The 24,173-nt window shown below is 42.8% G+C and overlaps 1 protein-coding gene across 3 annotated transcripts in view; it reads right to left on the bottom strand.

Moving 5' to 3' along the window:
- DIAPH3 (diaphanous related formin 3) overlaps positions 1 to 24,173 on the bottom strand; it is a 611,019-nt gene that overhangs the window by 510,690 nt on the left and 76,156 nt on the right. The window lies entirely within an intron of this gene.

Raw genomic sequence — 24,173 nt, 5'->3', positions numbered from 1 at the left:
TGAAAATATGGGGGAGCTTGAGAGAAGCCCAGACAAAGCCATACACAATTGTTTTACCCAAAGTCAACTATTTGGGTTCCTCCATCAGTCACACTAAGGGGCTTTCATTGGGCTTACTGGCTAACCACAGCATCCTACTTCCCCCTACTTTTCAGCTTCCAACATAATTGCTCTAGATAATCGTCTGGTCGTTATGGATTGCCAAGTTTATTAGAAGACTTGAAATTCGCGACAGAGTAAGGTGCTGCATTGGCTTATGTATGATACCACCCCCCACCCACCCTCCCTCATCATAGCAGACAGCCCACCTAAAATCTACTACTTGGCGAGAGTGCAAGGGTACTGTTAGACAGGAGCAATAATCACTCTGAGTGGAAGCAGAGAGCTCTGGAGATTCTTCCGCCTCCCTTCAGAGTAAACAGGCAGTGGTTTATAGATTAATCACGGCCTGTTCACACACTTGGCTTTTAGATGAGCCAAAAACCAAACAAAACGAGTCATTCTCGCGATTGTCGGTCCAGTCTTTATATGAGACGACAGTCTGCCTCTTTTGAGCAATCACTTGGGCGACTATCGGCCCGTGTAACAGTACCTTGTGACCGGAGAACTTATACCTTCAATTAAACGCCATTTAATACTAGATTTAATGTATCCAGGATTTCAGTAGCCAAGACTGGATGCTTCAGTAGTAGACACCCTCTAGTCTCCTTAAAGTAAGGGAATTCAACAATATATTTCATACACACGCTGATCAACCCCTCCTTATGTAAGGCCATGTTCTTTTCTGTTGCAGACTCAGACAGAGTCGATGTTGATTCCATAGTGTGAACAGGGCCTAAACATCTCCTTACGGATAGTGGTTAACAGAATACACAATATATCAAAAACGGACAATTTCCTGTGAGCCAAATATAGCCGCAATACAAATGTCTTTCCTGCCATTCATCAACATACGGCTCTGTTCACATTTGTACTAAGAGTCTCTGCTTCCATCACTTTGGACAGCTATATTGGTAGCATATACATTATTCCTTTCCTCTGCCGTCAAAATGACAGAAATGCTGACTGACCCCATTGTAAATTAATAGCAGCCATTGCAGACAAATGGCTTGAATGTGTTATGTGATTGATGAGTCAATGCTATGGCTCCTCTTATAGACACACGGCAGTGTGAACAGAGCCTAAGGGTGGTTTTACACTGAACTGTCATCTGGCTCAACCAAGCAAAAACAAGAGATGGTGGCCGTGTCGACATGGAACTAAAGAGTGACAAGCAATACTTCATTCACTAGTCACTTCAGGTGCATTTAGACTGAGCAATTATCATCCAAAAATATTGTTCAACAGAGTGAAACTGACCCGATAATCGTTCAGCTTAAACAGGAGCCAACGACTAAATGATGAACGGGAATCGTGAGGCTCTCGTTCGTTCAGTTTCAGCCGGCATAAAAATCAGTGCCGGCTTGTTCATTTGCTGGACAATTAAGCACTGATCGTTCACTGTTTGACATAGATATGTGAAACACTGAATGATAAGTGAACGAGAACTGCCCAAGAAGGGATGAGCCGGTGATGACGTCACCAGCTGGTCCACTTGGGCAGATGACAATCACGAGATTCTTGTTTAGTGTAAAAAGGCCAATAGAAAAACAGTCACTGGTTAATGACTGCTTGGTGTAAACAGGCAATCACTTGTCTTTCAATAACTAGCCACTAAACTTTGCAGGAGCGCGCACTTTAGCAACAGCGAACATGAACAATCATCGCTCTGTTGTTTGTATGCCAACAACTCACTGTAGCAACTATTCAAATAGTTGTCCTGGGTAAACCCACCCTTAAAGGGGTTTTGTCCCAAAAAAAGAAAAATTCTACACTTATCTATTCCTCCCCTGTCATTCTACTTACCAGATATTAACCTCCCCCATCCTTTCCTGCCTCCTGCAGTCCGGTGGGATGGGGGTCACTTCGCCTCCAGCTGCCCGATTCTTCTGCTTCCCGTGAGGTTACGTACATTTGGTTGGCAGTCTTCTGCCTGCCAACCAATGTACGTTATGTCACAGCTCACAGGATAGCAGGGGGACTGCCTATCTTCTTCAGAGATTGCTCATGCAAGCTGTCTCTGAAATAGATTGTAATTAGAGTTGAGCGAACATACTCTGCCGAGCTTGATGCTCGTTCGAGTATTAGCGTACTCGATGGTGCTCGTTACTCGAATGAGCATCAAGCAGTGTTCGACCCCACCCCAGTTTTGGCTCCTACCCAATGTGCCACACCTGTTTTGGCCCCTCCCACCGTGACGCTGCGCGCCATTAGCAGGCAGGCAGGGGGAGAGGGTGAGGGCGAGAGAGATGAACCTAGGGGGAAAAAAAAGAAGCTCAGCTCCCGGCGTCCCACATACAAAAATGCTCGAGTCTCTCATTGTAGTCAATGGGGTCCGTTACTCGAGTAGAGCTCTCAAATTTTACGAAAAGCTCAACTCGAATAACGCGGACTCGAGCATTTGGGTGCTCGTTCATCTCTAATTGCAATTCCTTCCTAAGCAATGAAGCTACAGCACAGGGATTAGACCTTCACTGACCCGGCTAGAAGGAATTTGAGGAATGCAGCCTTCATAACAAGCTGGGTCCAGTGTGCGGGTGAGGTAACCCGGGGCACTGCAAAAGCTCAGCTAGGAGAAGATGTGCTAAGGAAACTGACAGGGAAGGAATAGGTAAGTATAGATTTTTTTTTTTAAATGACAAAACCCCTTTAAAGGTACCTTTATCCCAGTGACTCCTTGCTTTCAGTGAGATCCCGCACATGCGCTGTGCATGTGAAGACACGCCGGTATATTATGGACACCAATTCACAATGATATGAACTCACACGAGATCAGTGAGATTCCGCGCATGCGCAACGCATGCCAAGGCACGATGATATGGAAGAACATGAAGGATAGACGTGGCTGTTTGACTCGCAAAAAGGAATGATACACACTTGTTTAGAGGAGGTGCCCTGCTAATGGTTTGTTGGTGATTGGGTATAGTTTCTTACTTAATGTATATAGTTTTTATACGGAGTTAGCTTGATAAAAAGACTACATTGTGCGGTCAAAACCTTGCTATTATGTCCAGGAGTAATAAACTGTATTTGGTTTGAAGCTATTTTGCACCATCTAAGCTGCCTACCTGTGATATTTTTACTAGGCAGAGGTGAGAAGGCGCTCAGTCACTCCGGTTCAGTTCATTTAAATGGAACCACTAGGGACTACTGAGAGACTTATTTCTCAGTGCCCTGTCGGAGGCAATGTATACACGAGCCAACAGTTGACCATAATAGCTTGTTTGAGCAATTATTTGGGGGGATATCAGCCAAGGTACAGGTACCTATTAGTTAGAGTCATCTGCCTTGAAGGGGTCTTGTCATTAAAACAAAACCTCGTCCTCCAACTGGGGTCTGCCTAACATGACAAACAAGGGTATACTCACCTATCCTGGGGTCAAGGGATGTAGCCGACAGCCGATGCTAGTATCAGCAGTGGCTTCGTGTAGACAAGCCGGGCAGCAGCATGTGACTGCAGTGGTTAGATGGTGGCCAGTATATAGGCGCTGATGCCAGGAGCACCAATGGTAACACTAAGGCCTTTAAATTGGCTGTAGTGGTCATGTGCTTCCGCTCGGCCCGTCTACCAAGAAGCAACAGTCATTGCCAGCTGCCAGCGGTGTCACGGACCCCAGAAGAAGACGGTATGTCCTCATTTATTATAGGCGGGCCCAGCTGGGAAAAGGGTTGTGCTTTAATGTCAAAACCCCTTTAAAGTACAGGCTTTTTAAGCAAACCACTCACTGTCTAGACAAAACACATTGCAAAATGTTCTGCTGCGAGAAGTAATATCTGTAGCGATGGATTGAAGCGGTCTCAGTTTGCTGGCAGCAAGCAGGCAACTAAAACTGCCAAAGGAATAAAATCAAACAAAACTTATTTGGTAACTTATCACAAATCAATATTCTTGGTTCTACTACTATAATATGTGTAATGAACTTGAGTCTAAAGGCCCTTTTCCAGGGGCCAACAGTCTTATAAGCGACTGCACGAGCGCTGAAGTCACCGCCAAGGTCATCAGCACTCGTGCAGCGCGTTTCAACTAACAGACTTCACCGCTGGATTGCAGGCTTCTCGCTCAGCGCTTCACCTCCTATGAGAAGCGCTGAGCGGGAAGCATTTACACAGGAGGAGAAGCCAGCGGGCCAACAAGGCTTTTATAAGCTTAAAACAACCACGAAAGACAAGTGAGTGATTTTTTTCGCATTTACATTGAACAACTATTGCTTACATTCTGAACAATTGTTACATGTAAATGGGCCTTTACACTCTGCATTTAAAAGGGGCTGTCCAGTTCTGACCCATTGATGGCCCATCCTCAGCTTGGATCTGCTGCTTCGGACCCGCAGCCAATCAGCTGTTCGTTGTTTAAGAGGTATGCCATGTAGATGGCTTCACAGTATTTTTTGCAGTATTATGTAAAATGCTAGTTATTTTTTTTCAATATCCCTACTTATACAATCTGCTATTTGTTGTATACATACAATCTCTATTAGTCTTGTACGGTAATGGTTTTAAGTTCCCCCATAGAATATAATGGTCTAGGCTGGCATCATCGCAGGTCCTGGGGCTTACTTGGATGTCTGGGGCATGCAGGCGCCATAAATAGGTGCACTGCACTATGTAGCATCAAGCCCTGGTGTGGCTTCAATCAAGATGGAATTCTTTTAACTCTATACATCAAGGTATTTGGGTACCCTGTTCTGCGGCTCCAACATATCATTTCTTGCTGCACTATGTGTGGTGTAATTCAGAAGTTGTTGCAGTGAGAATGTGGCTGCCAACTGGGTGCTGTAAAACACCCTCTGTTTGGCACATGTCCTAGAAGAGGAAGCTGAAGAAGAAGTGTGGGATTGGGATTGACAGACTTTCAGTCCAAGACATTTGACTACTCACATGCCATGTGTATCACATCTTCAATTCTGGGGACTTCTTGTAAGGACTCTGTTCAGTCACCCACATGACTGGAAATCTGTGGATAAACTGCTCGGACTACTCACTAGAGTAAGTGGATATTACATGGACTCGATTCCGCCATGTTAGTGGAATTAAAAGTTTATGCTTAAATGCAAATTTCATAACACAGACTGTCCTCGATAACAAGGGTTAAGAACTGTAGCTATTAAGGATTGTTGTAAAACATTTAAAAGCCGAACCCCTTTGATATTTCACAAGATCTCTTGAAGGTTTGTTTTTAAAAAAAAAAAAGCCATTGCAGCATCGTGATGGGCCCACTGTATATTGTGCTACAGAAGGCTTTGTCCCTTCTGCTTTAGGCCCCCTGTCCATGGCCGTGACGGAACATCGCTAGCGATATTCTGCTACGGGAGAGCAGAGCGGAAAGCTGTCAGATCTCCGCGATAAGCCTATCTGACAGGCTCACCGCAGAGAATTGTGGCATGCCGTGACTTGGATTCTCCGCTCGTGGACATCGCGGCTGTGATTCTCTGCTTGTGGACGTATGGGCTGAGCAACACTATGGGAAGCATTCACTGTTACCCGCAGCCAGATTATCGCCACGGATAACGCAATAAACTATCGCCTGTGGACAGGCACCCTTAAGCTTGTAATGAAACGCACATTGCAGACGAAAATAGTACATAATCAAACCAAAACCTAATTGCCAATTGCAATCAATCGGTGCGTTTTTTTTGTCCAAGCAAATATGCAGGGCATGTGTGTGCAAAAAATACAATGGGCAATTAAGTCTAATAAAATTTAACATGTGCTATTGTTGTGAACATACATACATGGAAATAAAACTTTTTTTGCTCGAACGAAGTGTGCGTGCAAAATCCACTCATAAATGAACACATTAAAATTCAAATTTTACCTGCACAATACGCTGCGCAAATGCAGTTAAAAGACGTAGAACTGCAAGATTGTGGTGAAATGTAACCTAGTCATTAAAAATATAATTTTTGGCTCAATTTTTCGAAATCTTATTGGCATGCGTAGTAAGCGCTACACCTCCCTGGGGCAATAAAAGCCCCTCTTCAGCTCATATGCCCTGCAAGAACTGGGATATTTGTGGAGTGGGATAACAGTCACTTTCACACCAGAATGTGGTTGTATTTTTGCCTCCGAGATCCAGCTTTTTTTCCACTGGTCACCTGAACAATCTAGACTTTCAGATCCGACACCTACAACTATTAAATTATAATGGTCTTTCAAGTATGACAATTCTTCAAACAGTATTTGCTGATTAGATTTAGCTTCAGTTTTGCCAGACAGATATTGATTTTTGAAGCAGCAATTTAGATAACTGCTGTAGATTCTTATGTTCAAAACTAAACCAATTACAAGCACCTAAACAAAAGAAAAGAGACTAAATGAAAGGCAATTATTAACTTAATAAGGAGTTAAAGGGAAATCTATTTGGAGTCTGAGATATACTGTACAATTTAAAAAAACACAAGTATTCTCCCTATCACATCTAACCCTCATAACCACCCATATCCTGAGTATCTAATCACAACTGTCCAAAACCAATTAGTAGCAAGTTGCAATAATCAAGCCGAGAATGGCAACAGGAAGAGTTTAGCTGTGCAGAGAACTGAAGGACAGAGTCATTCCCAGTAACCGTGAGGGCTCCAGAGGCCGAGCCCAGACAACCAAAAATTATGCTGTATCCTAGTGACGTGCCATGACTTTATCAGAGGACAGTTGACCCTTAAATTGGGATTTAGGCCGGTCTCACAGGATCGGATTTCAATTGTGGAATCTGCGATAGTCACCCCCGCGAATGGATTTAAAATCGCAACATGTTCTATTTTTGCGCGGAATCTGCACGGTCAGCCTCTATTGAAGTCAGTGGAAGCCGTCTGATCCACAGCCCATCCGCAAATGACATTGCGGATAGGCTGCAGGTAGCTGCGTCATCGCCTAGCAACAGCACAGGAAAAACAAATATTTAAGAAAAAAAAAAGTACTGCGCATGAGCGACGGTGAGCATCCACGACTCAACTTAGCTGTGTGCAGCCGGCCTTAAGGAAACCTTAACCTTTGAGGAAGCTTGCAGTTGAGGCTAAGTCGTACATCAAAGATACAACCGACTTTCTGTTGAAAATCAAGGATTGTTCTATCTCCGACAGTTACATTCTCGGATCATTTGATGTGGTTTCTCTTTACACGAACATTGAACACGATAAAGGACTGGAAGCTGTGACTCCCTTTCTGTTCACCTCCAGTGTTGAAAACAACAAAATTATTTTTATTTTGACACTATTGGAGATGGTGCTTTGTAACAATGCCTTTCTATAGGGATACCCTCTTTAGACAGTGCCGTGGTACCGCCATGGGTACGAACGTGGTGCCCACATATGCCAATTTATTTATGGCATACGTTGAGGAACGTTATATCTATGTATCACGGCACTGGTCTAAAGTCCATCTGTGGGATCGCTATATTGACGATAACTTTATAATGTGGAGTGGGACAGAGAGTGAGCTACACTTATTTCATGAGGAAATTAATGATATATTCCCGTCCCTCAAGTTCATACTGTCTTCATCAGCTAGTGAGATGCAGTTCTTGGACGTCCTCGTATATAAAGATGCAGGACATTTGAAGACTGACTTTTGTCAAAGAGACAGACGAACAGCATGTTGTTATATATTAGCCATCATCCTCCACGGATGCGGGGCTCCTTACCATGGAGTCAGTTATTGAGAGTGTGTCGCATTGTGGATGAGGGTGGGATTGATCGACGACTTCAAGAGATGTGTTTAAAATTTGTGAGGCATGGCTATCCAAATGAGTTGATTTCACGTTTACAGACGCGTGCGATTGATCGGGAGACACTTTTAGTCCCTAAAACCCAAGTGGCGACCAAGAATCGCTTCCCATTTGTTTGAGTTCGGTCCAATGAGTGCGCCGATTTTGGCGCAATGTCATACGGATGTTGAAGAATTCAAGGAGCCTCCTATCAAGGCCTACCGGAGAGGTGTTAATTTTAGGGACAAGTTAGTTCATACTGTCTCTACCGACACATTGCGTACTACACAGAGGGGACTTGCACCACTAAAGATGGCTAATTTCCCATGCTTGAATTGCAGCAGTTGCCACAATATGGCTAAGGATGATTGCTTTACACACCCGAGAACAGGTAAGAAATACCCTATGAGATCTCGTTTCACCTGCAACTCATCGTACGTGGTCTATGTTATATCGTGTCCATGTGCGATGTTGTATGTAGGGGAAACAATTTTGGAATGCAGGACTCGGCTATCGAAACATAAGAGCACTATACGCACGAAGAAAACTGATGCGCCTGTAGCACGACATTACCTTGAGATGAGACATGCCATTAGCCAGTTGCGGTTCCAAATTATCGACGTAGTACCGCCTCTATATAGGGGTGGGGATAGAGAGAAGAAACTCAAAAACTTGGAATGCAAATGGATTTTCGAACTAAACACGTTCCATTCGCTAGGCCTGAATTTAGAATACAATCCTCTACCGTTTATATAGATTTACTAATCTTTTTCGCCTGTATATCATATTGATTTTAATTTTTTATTCTCTGTGTTGGCAGGACCCCTGTGACGTGGTGTCGGGAGCATTGGCGGAGCTTTACTAATGTGATGGATAGGATTTCTCTCTGTCCTGATACATTGATTTGCTGAGGACTGTTTCTAGATATTGATTACGACAATAAAATTGAACTGCTTCAGATAATTGAGACCAGCTCTTTTTATATTCATCCTCTTCATTTTCTTTTTGGAGTGATATACTCCTTACCTTCGCTTGACCTATTGATGGCTGCACTGCGTTTTATTGATATTAAGGACTTGATTTGTCCTTTATTGATTAAAACCAACATTTATATGGATTAACTCTAATCCATGGGTTCACTATGACAACGGGGTGTTGTTATGCAATGGTCTTTGGAAGATCGTTAGGTAAGGGGCGTGGCGATATTGGCTCTGATTGGTATGCAAAAGGGAATCTGTTGTCGTGGTTTCCAAACAGCGCATGCTCTGTGGATGCAGCCCCACGTTATCATGGGGCAGAATTATGTACTTCATCTGGTTATTATGTTAATCAAGTTATTTAATATATATTATTTAATGCTGAAGCCTGTTGGGCTCACAAGTTATCGCAAGACTTTTCAAAGATCTCCGCGCGTGCGCGGTAGCCATTAGTCTTTCTGTAATAAACTTTATTACGTATTGCAGCTTCCTGGGTGTCGCAAGAGGTTTATTAATCTCGCGCATGTGCAGTCCGCCTCTAGTATGTCTAGCACTCTCCATGGCTCATGAGCTATGGCGAGATTTTGTAAGATTCCCGCGGGTGCGCAGGAGCCATTGGCTCCTCCGCAATAAGCTGTTTGGCAATCTATAGTCGACTGTGTGATACCGCGATAGGTCCAACAATCTTGCGCATGCACAGTCCGCTTCTCTAATTGATCCATAGGTGCTCCCGTCACCATGCACGCTACTGGGACTCTGCGATTGTATACTGTCGCAGGTGAGATTCTGCCATTTTTAATTATATGTTTATTGGTGGATGTATGTGATTGGTGTAGGTTTGTTATAAAGTCTGATGTTTTGTAATGGGGATCAGCTTGAAAAAGACTCAGTAGGAGTTGAAACGTTGGAAACGTTGCTGTCCCTTTTTGTATGGATTAAATAAATACAACTATTCTTGGAAGCCTGTGGTGCTGCTGCATCTTTCTACAGCGACTTGACATTAGGAACCCAGGAGTGGGGATCAGTGAAGCTTGCACACAGGATCTACGCCTCACACCTGATGGTGGTTTACAACTGAGTGCTGCTGCTACTTTACTTTATTTGTGGGCCTTAAGGAAACCTGTCAACTATAATCACCATAAACTAAAATGATGGTAAAGTTTAGGAGAGGTGAAGAAGAGGGAGCCTCTTTTGATACTCACCCCGTTCCGCATGGAGCTCCACATGTGCTCAGCCTGCATGACTTCTCAGAAGGCTGTGCAGGCACACGCTCATTCATCGTTATGGGAACGCGTGTGCACAAGGGACACCGCAGGAATAAGGGACCAGGTAAACAAACAAAGAGGCTTCCATGGACTCCACGTCACTATAACTTAGTTTATGGTGCTTACAGTTGATGACCGGTTATAGTATATAGCCAGTATTCTGTATGTCTTACTGTAGGTGAAGTGTACTGAAAGGAAGTTGGCCAGCAGTTTGGTTGACGCACAACCGCCAACAGCTGTAGGTAGGCGCAGGGAGAGTGGACCGCATTTCACCTTTGTCCAAAATTTTATTAGCTACCATGAGAAAAGGAAATTTTAATCTTTTGCGCACTGCCACGAAAAGGAGGCAGACCCTTCAAACAAAAGTGCTCTCCTCTGTCCACCGAGCACTCCACAGCTCGGACAACCATAGTCTCACGGTTGGATGCTACCGCCATCATCCGCCATATAGGATACACAATTGTAACATTGTTCTTTGTTCATAATGTATTAAGACTTCTCTTCTACACAAAGGTAGAGCAGATTATATTTATTCTTGCAGTCTCAAACATTTCATGTTCTGTCAAGAGCAGGGAACTTTTACATATATATTTACCCGAGAAGATCTTGTCGCCTTTTTATAGGAGACAGCTTGTATTTTAGGTTTAGTAGTCCTTTAAATGAACAAAGAGTCACTTGTCAACAATGACAACTGTTGCAAATCTTCATGAGAAACACATTTTCTGAATTTGCTGCATAGACAATAAATCTACTGTGTGGGAAAATCAACTGGGATGAGTCATATATATTGGAAGCAGTTTTACGATTGCCAGCCTCCGAGGCCTCCACTACAATTACAATTTTACGCTTTCAAGTCAAATTTCCTATTCACCTAGTGTTTCTAATACAGAAGCCACAAACGCATTGTGATTTGGGGTTTTATGACCCATGATACTTCTGCCTATAATATAAACATTTCTGCTTTCTGACAATGCAGGCAGTGCATATGCAGAAGGCTTTGCAGGTCTAGAAACAGTTCAAATTAAATATAAACCAAAAGACATTGCTGTAGTGTAACAAGGCTCATTCTTCTGTCTGTATTTCTTCACCATTTTACTACTTACTTTTCTGCCGAAGTGCTATTCTGGAATTTCCAAAGCCCTTGCCTCCCAAAGGTATTTCATGCTACATAAACTGAGGTGCGTTCAGATTAATAAGATTCGATTTTACAGTTTGTATTTCTGGAAAGTTCTTTAAACTCTGTGTAAAATTCAAATCGCCTTGTCAAATTGGATATACATGTGTGTCCGACCTCAAATTGAAGTCGGACACACGTGTATATACTGCCAGTACACATTGTTATTTCCATCAACTAAATATCTCAACAGGGCAAACCTGAAAAATACAAGTATTTTATATACAAAAAAATAAAAAATAAAAAAAATTTATCTTTGAAAGACAACAAAAAAGGATGCCACAAACACTTAAAACCATCCCTGCAATTCCTCTGTTAATATTCCTTACTTTGATTTTATTATTTATTGCAATTAAAACATTATATATATATATATATATATATATATATATATATATATATATATATATATATACACACACATACACACTGAAATCTGTGTTATTCCGAGCAGATCAACCAAATCCCGTGTCCCGATGTAGAACAATTGGCTGCAGCGGGAGCCTCCGCCCCTCGGGCCCGGCCCGCAGCGGGAGCCTCCGCCCCGCAGCAAAACACAATTGTTAGTTAGTTTGATTAGTGGGGACCCAATGCAGAGACCCCCACTGATTGCTGAAATGAAAAGTGCTGCAGTGCTCACCAAAGTGCTGTACCCCTTTAGCTCTCTTGGCTGTAGGTCCTCTCAGCAGCTGAAGACAGACACATAGATGTTTACAGAAGCCTGTGCATCTGTTTTCAGCTGCTGAGAGGAGCAGACAGGCAACAGATATTCGGCTATCTTCATTGCCTGTAGGCTGGGCAGGGAATACGGACAAATAGATGTAAACAGAAGTCGATGCGTCTGTGTCTTCAGCTGTTGAGAGGGCACAGCACTCAGGTGAGCAATGCACCTCTCCATTTCAGTGATCAACAAGGATCTCAGAACCCAGATTCCCACTGATCAAAACTTCTGACACATCGCTTTGACATGACAAAAGTTTTTAAAAAGTACAATTACTCTGCCCCCTCAACAGTTTACTAGCCAAAAAATACAACCAATCAGTAAGTGATTTGCCACTTTGTTCCCTACAGGATTTCTACAAGACTAAGTTACATACAAAAAGTCCTGTGCTGAAAATCCCTGGGGGTAAGATTACCTGAAGTTTACTTTTATCAGCATTTCTACATCTAACTGTTCCTTTAAAATACAACTTTTAGCCTGAACTCAAAGCAGCATCTAAAAGGGCCCTTTTACGCAGGATGCTTGTTGTCCCAGCGATTATCGCTAGTTTCACACAGAGGCATTGATCGCTCAGTGAATAGGCGTGGATTCACCATAAACAGGCAGTCGTTTATAGAAGGCGGTCTGCCTGTTTACAGAGGCCGATCAATGTTCAGTTTTTATGCCTGCCTAACCTGAATGAGCGGTAAGCAAACAAATTATCGTTAATCTTTCAGGCTCCGGCAGCCTTTACACTGAACAATTACCATTCATATTCCCATGATCCAGCGAGAATCTGAACATTATCAGTCCATGTAAAAGGGCCCCAAGTCTTCCATAAACAAATCCAATATCACAGTCCTCCTAAGGCTGCATGTCCACGGGCGTGAATTCGCCGGCGATAAATTGCCGGCCGATCACGCTGTGTGAAGCTTTCCATAGCGTCGCTATGGAAAGCGCAGCCGCAGCGTCCACGAGCGGAGAATCATAGAGATTCTACGCTCGCGGGATCCAAATCGAAGCATGCCGGGCTGGCGATATTCCGCAACGGCCGTGGACATGGGGCCTAAGGCCTCATGTCCACGGGCAAAAGAAGAATTAAAATCCGCAGCAGATTTGAACTCTTCTCCTGCCTGCCGATCCGCACCCCATAGGGATGCATTGACCACCCGCAGGTGGATAAATACCGACGGATCGTCAATAAAAGTGATTTTTTTTAAAATGGAGCATAAAAAAATCTGGACCATGCTCCATTTTCGTGCGGGTCTCCCGCGGGCTTCTATTGAAGCCGTCCAGATCCGCGGGAGACAAAAATCGGAATTTACTCACCCGCTCCGTTTCTTCTCTTCGCCGCGGCGCCATCTTCTCTCCGTCGCGGACGGATCTTTTTTCTTCGGGCCGGCGCATGCGCGGGGCACGTCACCGACGTCATCCTGCGCATCCGCCGGGCCGAAGAAAGAAGATCCGGCCGCGACGCAGAGAAGATGACGCCGCAGCGAAGGAAGTATCCGGAGCTGGCGAGAGGTAAGTTTATTCTTATTTATTCTTATTTTCAGCGCTCATGTCCGCGGGGCAGGAGGGACCCGCTGCAGATTCTCCATGGAGAATCCGGAGCGGGCCCGATTTTCCCCGTGGACATGAGGCCTTAGAAGTTTAATAGCATCATATTGACACAATACTTGGACTTCTAGTCACTGTCCATCTTCATAAATCACTACAGTGTTGCACACCACTTCTTTACGGAAGGACTTGAAGTGAGTGACCAGCCAGCCTGACCATGTAAGTTTAAATGTATTATTTTGTGAATTCAGTGGCTTTTTGTAGTTTGAGCACTGTTGGTAACTAACCTTGATATACACTAATCATACATAACAATAAAACCATGTTTAATATTGTGCAAGTCTACCATGTGCATAGAATCCACAAGACCTCTGAAAGTGTCCTTTGGTATCGGGCACAAAGATGTTAGCAGTAGATCCTTTGTGTGACCTGCAAGTTGCAAGGTGGGGCTAGAAAGGACTTCTTGTTCCAGCACAGAAATTTGACAGAATTAAAATTTGGGAAATTTGGAGACCAAATTGACACTTTGAAGTCCATCATACTCCTGAACAATTTATGCAGCACGGCAGGGTGCATCAACCTGCTGAAAGGGGCCACAGCCATCAGGAAGTATAGCTGTCATGAAGGTGCGGAGTCAGTCTGCAACAATGTTTAAATGGGCTGTCTGATTGCAAAGGGATTTAGAATAGGATCCAGATCAGTTAAGTCAGTAAACCTAGCGGGTTCTTACTCGTCCTCAGCCCGGCAATCGATCACTACTGCCCCACAATTCTCTTGGTCTTTGGCTGTTTCACTACAATCAGAGGCCACAGAAATCAGTTCCTATTCTCTTGACATATGTGGTGAGTGGATATGCCAGGAGAACAGCACCCAATCGCGGGGGGCCTTTGATTGGCTTCAGCAGACACGTGGTGTTCGTTCCACGATAAACATTGGGAGGACCTTGGCGATGCAGTGCTAGATCGCCGTGACTGAGGATGGGTAAGTAGTGCAAACAACTCCTACTCGCCCAGCTGAAAAAGAAAGGCGATTCATCACAACATGGCACATTCTTCCATTGCTCCATGGTCCAGGTCTGATGCTGGCATGCCCATTGTAGACATGGTCTGCAGCCTCCAACTGCAAGCTGTGATGCACTGTGTTCTGTTATGTTGCAGAAGGTAGTAGATGACACAGGTACCAGGATACGAGGCAGACACCAGACTTCCAAAAATAACGTTTTTATCACAGCTTTCAATGGTAAAAAGATGTGATTATGCAAAGTTAGAAAACGGTTGCAAACATTATGTAACTAGCCATTCCATTCCGAAGTCCTGTCACTAGCTAACACCACTTCTTACTGATAGTTGTGTTTAGCAATTCCAACATAGGTAATACCCATCAAATAACAAATGGACAATCAACAATAAGTAATGGATACAAAAATGGCAGCTTGCTGCACTTATTCTAACTTAAGAGTAATGTCAGAAAGCTTGCCCGCAAGATAAAGAATACAGCTACGGTAAAGGTTCGGTGACGAACTGGCTAGCCTATGGAAATGCCCTTGTACTTCCACTATGTGGGCAAGCTAACAAGTTTATTTCAGTCCGAATAAACAACATCTGCTGACTAGCAGGCTTGCAGAGTCCCCAACAGTCTGTTTATTGGTGTGCACACCTACGGCTTTTACAGTGGGACAAGCTCACTTACAAATATTTATACATCCGGTGAACTGTATCGTGGATGAGGAGTCTTCCAGTGTTCATGAATGGTGAGGAGGCCACAGCTCCGCAGGACACTTCTCACTTGCTCTGTCATAGACTCGGTACTTCTTGTTGTCATCTCTATACGGTTCCTCCGGCTGTGCCTCCATATAAATGATGACTGAGTCTGCAGCGGGGTGTCCTGCAGACCATCACTCCCCAAGATGCCAGTTACAACAGACAGCAGCACAGGACACACACCGGTATCTACATGGCCCCACACTTTACACAGCAGCACCGCTCCAGATGTTACACAACCCCTCTCTCCGCACCTGGCTGGCTCGAGGGGCAGTCTCCAGCGTCCTCAGCCCAACTACCATACTCTGTACTGCTGTCTCGCAGATCTAGAGTCCCTTGAGCTACTGTACCAGTCTGCAGCTCCTGCTCTCCCTGTCCACGTTCGCACTACCCCACCTTCTGTGATGCAGCAACAATTCTCTCAGTCTGGAGACTACCAATCACACCCAGTCCTTCTGGGCATGCTCAGTTCACCATGGCAATTCCTGAACTCCTTAGGGGAGCCTCTTACACTAACCAGCATTAACCTTTAGTAATCTGAGCTACAGCTTTAATGTGGGATCAGATCAGACGGACTAGCCTTTGCTTCCCACATATAGTAATGAATCTTAGATGCCCATGGCCATTTTGCCAGTTTATTGGCCATTCTTCCTTAGATCACGTTATGAATATGTACCGTACACAATTTAATGCTATGAAAATGTTTAGATTCCGACCATTTTAGATTCCAGTTATAACAAATAGTATAATGGACCTTTGCTCGAAATCAACTTGATAGTTTATATTTAAGTGGTTATTGGTCTCAATAGTTATGTAAATACCCCCTGCAAAGCTGAAAGGAACATGTAAGCAACTGATGGACCCGACTTAGCTTGGAGGCGACCATGCGGTCTCCAATCACAGCAGTCTGCATCAAAGTATTTACGAAATTTAATTTACGATTTCCCTGGGATAGTCCATTTCCTGAGTAAAGTCAGTTATATGGATGTGCTAGAGGAATCCAGCATCTTCTATTGGTCCAAATAGTGCAATGAAAGGACACAAGAAACCTCCAAAATGCATTATCTGCTCAACTGAGTAAGACATGAGCACCCGTGTTTAGGGTTGCTAGATTACTAAATCAATGTACAGAAATATAAACCATTTCATAGTTTCTCACTAAGAGCTTCCTGTGGGGAAATATGACCAAAATAACAATTGTGGCTAGGAAAGTGTGCAATCCTGCATAAAGTCCGCCCATCCATATCACATGGTAAAGAGGAGGATTATGGGGGTGTGGCTGGGACAGGTTAAAAGTCAAGCTCCAACCGAAGATCAATGTCAGACCCCAGGTGACTGCACCCACTGTGCAGAAATGCCCAAGATGTACCCAGCATGTCTTCTCACATCCAGACTTGTACAGACCTCATCAGTAGAGTCTGGCATTCTACATTTCTACCCTTTTAACCCTTTCCAATCCACTGTCTGACGTCTTCCTACATTCTGATTGAAGCTTGTAGAGCTCCAATGTCAGAAGACGACCGACAGGGTATTCTTACCGTCTATTGCCAACCACTCTGCTGTCGGAGCCTCTCTGGCGCACACACACTTGCTTTAGCCAGCAGATGGCACCATTGTATAATAGCAATAAGATAAAGCTTTTTAGGAAACCCTGAATCCAAAATTGGATTGGAAAGGATTAATAGTTATGTCCTTTTTATATTCTGTTTTTATAAGAAATTCAAATTTGTGATTTGCAAGTTAAGCCCTTGTTGCTCAATATAAACTTATGGACCCTGAAAAGTGTCTAACACTTGTAAATTTGTTGAAAACCTCTCAGAAGAGAACAGTGAGTATCTATTCTTGACAAAACTCAGGCGGACAAATGCAGATCGGCGGCCAAAATCTGGACTCAACATAATGCTAATTTTGGATGATATGGTGCCTTTACAAGAATGGAATCAGATAAAGAAAACTGCAGGCCAGATCTCCAGGAAGCATAATGTAAAATCAGCATATAATCCAGACATCTGCGATTCTGTCAGTCTTGAAGATTTCTATTAAAGTGTCACTTTGAGGTGATAAGGCATGTTCCGCACTGCTGTGCTGTTGTTTCATCTTGGGTGCACTGGATTTGTAAATTAGTAACACTTATCTTCAAGGATAGTTAAATGAGCACCCTATTGAGCATTATCTCTTAGTGAGTAATCACACTGATAATTGGCAGTGACACTAATCTGAAATTAATTAAACCGAAATGTAGGAACTGGAATTTTGCGCTACAAAAGACTGTAAGATGTAACTTTATGCTTTCCACATGGTGTGCTAATTGACATTATTGTCTTATGTTTATTTTGGATTGTACAAAAAGGGAAGATAAAGCAGATGGAAATTATATTTTAATAACATTGCATTATCTGTGTCCAAAATATTTGCTTCCAACAATTAAAACGCTTCCTTGGTAGGACTACTGAAGAGTTGAAACTTCATTTTAGATTTAGTGCCAGCCATGTTCATTTCACATATCCATCAGATTTAATTACATTAATCTATATATATAAAATTGAATGTATGTCTGTCTGCGTGCGTGCGTGCGTGCGTGTGTGCGTGCGTGCGTGTTTGTCCTTTATGCGCTACTACACCATTCATCCGATCGCCATGAAACTTTGGGAAGTTGTTGAGTACACTCCTGGGAAGATTATAGGCATAGTACAAATATCCTACGATAAATGGCGCGCGAGCTTCGTCGAAAGTTACGCCCCCCCCCCCCACGTAGATCGAATAAGTAAGCCACCTGCTATTGTGATGTCATCACTGATGTCATCAACATCGGACGCCCTTGAACATGCCCCAACATGTTCTATAAAGCTGCATTGTGATGTCATTAAGGCTCTATTATGACACGTACAGCTTGGAACCACTAGAGCACGCCAGCCAATTACCATTGGAGTTGGAAGTGGGTAAACAAGTACTAGGATATCTTCCTAAGAAGCCACAGCAGCCGGATAAATTGTATGTTCCACCCAACGGCTATTTTATTCAGCCCGCAAGGGGGAAGCAGCGGCCTACAAAATCTCATTCAGGTAGGTAGGTTCAGTTCTTGGAGGTTGGGGAATGCTTATGGGCAAGGCCTTATGTCTCATCCCAACTCGATTATTCAATTCTAAGCGCAAAAGAATTAGCGTCCAAATTTTATGTACGGAATTTAATTCTCTCACTTCCCAATGTCGTAGAAACATGAAATTTGGCACGAGCATTGATTATGTCATAAATAGGAAAAGTTAATGGGTCCCAACTCAATTATTCAATTCAAAGCGCCAAAGAATTAGCGTTCAAATTTTACGTACGGAATCTAATTCTCTCATTTCCTGATGTCATAGATAGATAGATAGATAGATAGATAGATAGATAGATAGACTGTATGCAATAACCTAGATAGATAGATAGATAGATAGATAGATAGATAGATAGATAGATAGATAGACAGACTGTATGCAATGACACGTACAGCTTGGAACCATAAATACTAGAGCACGCCAGCCATTTACAGTCAGTCTCCATTGGAGTTGGAAGTGGGCAAACATGTACTAGGATATCTTCCCAAGAAGCCACAGCAGCCGGATAAATTGGATGTTCCACCCAACGGCTATTTTATTCAGCCTGCAAGCAGCGGCCTACAAAATCTAATTCTCTCATTTCCTGATGTCATAGATAGATAGATAGATAGATAGATAGATAGATAGATAGATAGATAGATAGATAGATATAGATATAGATAGATAGACTGTATGCAATACCCCTGATAGATAGATAGATAGATAGATAGATAGATAGATAGATAGATAGATAGATAGACTGTATGCAATAACCCTGATAGATAGATAGATAGACTGTATGCAATAACCCTGATAGATAGATAGATAGATAGATAGATAGATAGATAGATAGATAGACTGTATGCAATAACCCTGATAGATAGATAGATAGATAGATAGATAGATAGATAGATAGATAGATAGATAGATAGATAGATAGACTGTATGCAATGACACGTACAGCTTGGAACCATAAATACTAGAGCACGCCAGCCATTTACAGTCAGTCTCCATTGGAGTTGGAAGTGGGCAAACATGTACTAGGCCAGTGATGGCAAACCTTTTAGGAACCGAGTGCCCAAACTACAACCCAAAACCCACTTATGTATCGCAAAGTGCCAACACGTCAGGGGGCGGGGCTTATCACAACGTATGATTTTACCCCCGTCGTTCTAAAAAGGACAAGGCTGTTTCAGAATAGACCGGGTGCAGATTCTGACTGCTTTTTGGATGCGGAAATACTGCAGAATGTGCTCAGCGGAGATTTCTGTGGAAAATTCTGCAGCATTTCCGCATCTAAAAAGCAGTCAAAATCTGCACCCGGTCTATTCTAAAAGAGCCCTGCCCATTTCTGCCACATGTACACATACCCCAGCGGTAATAGTGACACCTTCACCCCAGCGATAATAGTGACATCCCACAGCAGTAATAATAGTGACACTCCCCCCATTAGTAATAAGAGTGACATACCCCAGCGGTAAACCTCAGTGGTCGCTGCTGCCGTCATCTAGATATATAAAAACGTAGTATGTATGTATGTCTGTCTTCGCAGCAACGCGCGAACATGCCCCAACATGTTCTCATAAGCTGCATTGTGATGTCATTAAGGCTCTATTATGACACGTACAGCTTGGAACCACTAGAGCACGCCAGCCAATTACCATTGGAGTTGGAAGTGGGTAAACAAGTACTAGGATATCTTCCTAAGAAGCCACAGCAGCCGGATAAATTGTATGTTCCACCCAACGGCTATTTTATTCAGCCCGCAAGGGGGAAGCAGCGGCCTACAAAATCTCATTCAGGTAGGTAGGTTCAGTTCTTGGAGGTTGGGGAATGCTTATGGGCAAGGCCTTATGTCTCATCCCAACTCGATTATTCAATTCAAAGCGCCAAAGAATTAGCGTTCAAATTTTACGTACGGAATCTAATTCTCTCATTTCCTGATGTCATAGATAGATAGATAGATAGATAGATAGATAGATAGATAGACTGTATGCAATAACCCAGATAGATAGATAGATAGACAGACTGTATGCAATGACACGTACAGCTTGGAACCATAAATACTAGAGCACGCCAGCCATTTACAGTCAGTCTCCATTGGAGTTGGAAGTGGGCAAACATGTACTAGGCTATCTTCCCAAGATGCCACAGCAGCCGGATAAATTGGATGTTCCACACAACGGCTATTTTATTCAGCCTGCAAGGGGGAAGCAGCGGCCTACAAAACCTCAGTGGTCGCTGCTGCCGTCATCTAGATATATAAAAACGAATGTATGTCTGTCTTCGCAGCAACGCGCGACGGGTACGCTAGTAGAGAATAAAACACAAGCCTGCAGATTATTTCCAAAGCACATATTTCACTAAAAACCAAGCAGCAGTTCAAAAGCCCGATTCCTTTTTTTAATCATCATGTGTTGCTGGATGTTTCAGAGCAATTTCAGCTGAAATACAAAGCGGCAGAAAACCTGGCAGTTTCCAATCAATGTGCTATGTTAATCACTACAAATGAATATACCTTGCTCATGAAAATAGCTGCTGGGATTCTAATTAGTTTTCTCCCAAAGAAGGTATTTACTTATAATACTATACTGACTAATCACACAAACACGAATGAGGCTTTTATGGTAAAAGCACGCGAGGTGAGATGCATTGCTATCATTCATTCCAAACAGACGCTTCAGGTCCACCTCAAATTATTTTTTTCTACTTTATATTTTATGTTTAAGGGAAAAAAACCTATTCTAGTATTCTAGATGAAGAACATCCCCCCAAGATCTGCCACATGATGCCTGAGATTTTATATCACACATACCCCTGTTGCAGCATGAAGACCAAGAAGCTCTACAAACACGTCAAAGACAAAAGTTGTGAAGAACTTCAGGGTTGGGTTATAAAAACATATTTTGGGTCTATCCATCTATATCTCAAAGTTGAAAATCCCACGCTGCGCCATTCTATCCATTAAAACACAATAAAAGTAGTATGGAACAACTACCAAGCCATAGGTAGAAGGCTGGACACCAAAACTCACAGATCAGGCGAGGAGGACTTAAAAAGCTTTCCGAGTTATTTCATGCAGTTTGGAGCGTCCCATGCCCAAAATAAATTAAACAGATTCCACCTGGCGCTAAACCAACATTTTGGCGCCATAGCATCTAACAGGTGATGCAACCAGACGAGAAGACCGTGTGAAAGTCCCATACACCTGTCTTGTAGGCTGCTAATGCAATAGCCCTCAGCAGATTTAGGGGATGTCATCAGTGATGTCCCTGTTGAGTTTTCCATTGGCTGCAGTGGACACTGGGGTAAACAACCCGCATGACCGTTGCAGCGCTTGTAAACAGAAGACTGGAGTATCAGTGAATAACAATTTTTTTTTTTTATTATTCACTGATGTGAACACTGATATATTCTGCATCGCCCTACCGACACCAATTACTTGGAAACCCCTTTAATCAGACACTCAAGACACCCCCAATAACTCTGAAGGAGCCCCAAAGATCCGCAGCAGAGATAAAAGTATCTGTCCACAGGAACACTATAAGCCATACTTGTTAGAATGGAGTTTTATGGAATAGGGCTCAAAAGAATGCCATTGCTTGAACAAAAATAAACAAAACTTAGGAGTTCACTAAACATGTGGTTGACTCCGCAAACAGACGGAAGATGGTTCCCTGGTCATATAAGACTAAAACTGAACCATTTGGTCATCGTGGCAAATGTTACGTTGGGTGCAAATCGAACACTTCCCATCACCTCTAGAACACCATTCCCACAATGAAACAGGGTGGTGGCGGCGGCATCATGCTGTAGGGGGATGTTTTTCATCTTGGAGGGACTTGAAAATTGGTTAGGATTGAAGGAAAGATGGACGACATTAACCCCCTAACAGCCAACCTTTTTGTTTTTTGTTCTAGTATTTTTCCATCAACCGAGCCATGAGGCGGCTTGCTTTTTGCAGAACAAGTTGTATTTTTCTAGTGGTACTGTTTAATTTATCATATAATGTATTAAAAGACTTACTAATCGGGGAAAAAAAACAAAACATTGGGCCATCTTGTTTTTTACTGTGTTCTTTATTCTGCATGTTGGTTTGATTACAGTTACACCAAATTGAGGTATAGATATATATATATATATATATATATATATATATATATATATATATATATATATATATATATATATATTTTATAAAATCGTAAAACAAAAATGTCACATTCCAACTCCAATGATGGTTTTATTTTTCAAGCAATGAAGACATGAGCAGGTTTTTTCTTACAGAAAGAGTTGTAGTTTTCATCAATATCCGTATGGGCAACTTTTTAAACACTTTTTAGAGTGGCAGGGTGACTAACCAGTTGCATTTTTTTCAGGCAGGGCTTAATAGGCTCTAATACATGAGAAGCCCAGAGCAGTTAGACTCTGTTAGAGCAGTTAGACTGTGGAACTCTCTGCCTGAGGACGTAGTGATGGCAAAATCCATAGAGAAGTTTAAAAGGGGACTTGATTTCTTTCTGGAGAAGAAGGATATTATAGGTTATAAATCCTAGTTTAATTGTTACTTCAGGTATACAGGCAGGTAGGAACTATTAGGGGTTGATCCAGGGAACAGTCTGATTGCCATTAGGGAGTCGGGAAGGAATTTTTTTCCCAAAAAGGGCTAATTGGCTTCTGCTCTTGGGGTTTTTTGCCTTCCTCTGGATCAACCAAACAGAAGGCTAACAGGCTGGACTAGATGGACATTGTCTTCATTCAGCCTTACGAACTATGTTACTATGTTACAAGACCACAGGTTTCAACGGCAACTCATCTGCATTACGCGAGGGGATGATGTGATGTTGAAGGGTCTACATGTGGCTAGCCCTTTAGATGCTTGGCATGGTGCTTACCAAAGCAGTTAAGTGGCTACGATCTGAACTAGCAACAACCGCACCTCCAGAGCTCGCTTCAGACCCTCCCATTCAACCCATGACAGATTTATCCATGATAGGTTGTTACGGGGGTTAAATACAGGGCTAGTCTTGTCTCAGCTTACTAGAGATTTGTGACTGGAATAGAGGCTCCCCTTCCAACAGGTCAATAACCCTAAACATACTGCAAACCTGCACTGGAAAGGTCTAAGGGGAAACCTTTAAATGTCTTGAAATGGCCCAGTCAAAGTTCAGACTGCAATCCAATTGAAGCTCTGAAACATGGCTCAGACTGCTGTATACCAATATAACCCATCTAACTTGGAGGCGATATGTAGAACCATTAGTCCTGTGCTGTAGAGAGTTAAAGAAAGTACCCCTAATCACTCACAAAGTGAACACAAACCCTTTTGGGCCTTTTTCCCACATTTTTTTTTTTCTTGCTCAATTTTTTTTTCTTTTGTTCGTCACAATGCTGTTTAAGCAGCCTTACGCTTTTAGGTGCTGCAAACCGCGGTTTGTGTTTTGTTTTTTTTTTAAAAAAAGGAAGCAGCAAGGAAAATAAAACGAACCTACAAAAAGCACACTGTTTTGTAGTGTACGTCTACTAACGTTTTCTCAGTATTCGTTACATTTTTGGTTATAACGCTCTTAGGGAGCGTTAAGTTACGTTCATTTCTCCCCAGCCTATTTTCCCTCTTTTTCGCTTACACGCCATTTCTTACAATTAAAAATTGTTCTGAAATGGCGCGTAGGAGGTATACGGCAGAGCAAGCCTATGCATTGCTTTGTTCCAGGCATTTAGGAGACGTACAAATTTAACATTACTTATCAACATTTTGAGGAACACTTTGTTTTCCTGCACCAAGCCAAAATTGCAAAGGCTCATAGGTGTCAAAATGATAGACACCCCCCACAAATGACCCCATTTTAAAAACTACCCCCTTAA

Source organism: Eleutherodactylus coqui, chromosome 1 (assembly GCF_035609145.1).
Source record: "Eleutherodactylus coqui strain aEleCoq1 chromosome 1, aEleCoq1.hap1, whole genome shotgun sequence".
Classification (NCBI taxonomy): domain Eukaryota; kingdom Metazoa; phylum Chordata; class Amphibia; order Anura; family Eleutherodactylidae; genus Eleutherodactylus; species Eleutherodactylus coqui.
This window is presented reverse-complemented; position numbering and strand designations above follow the sequence as displayed.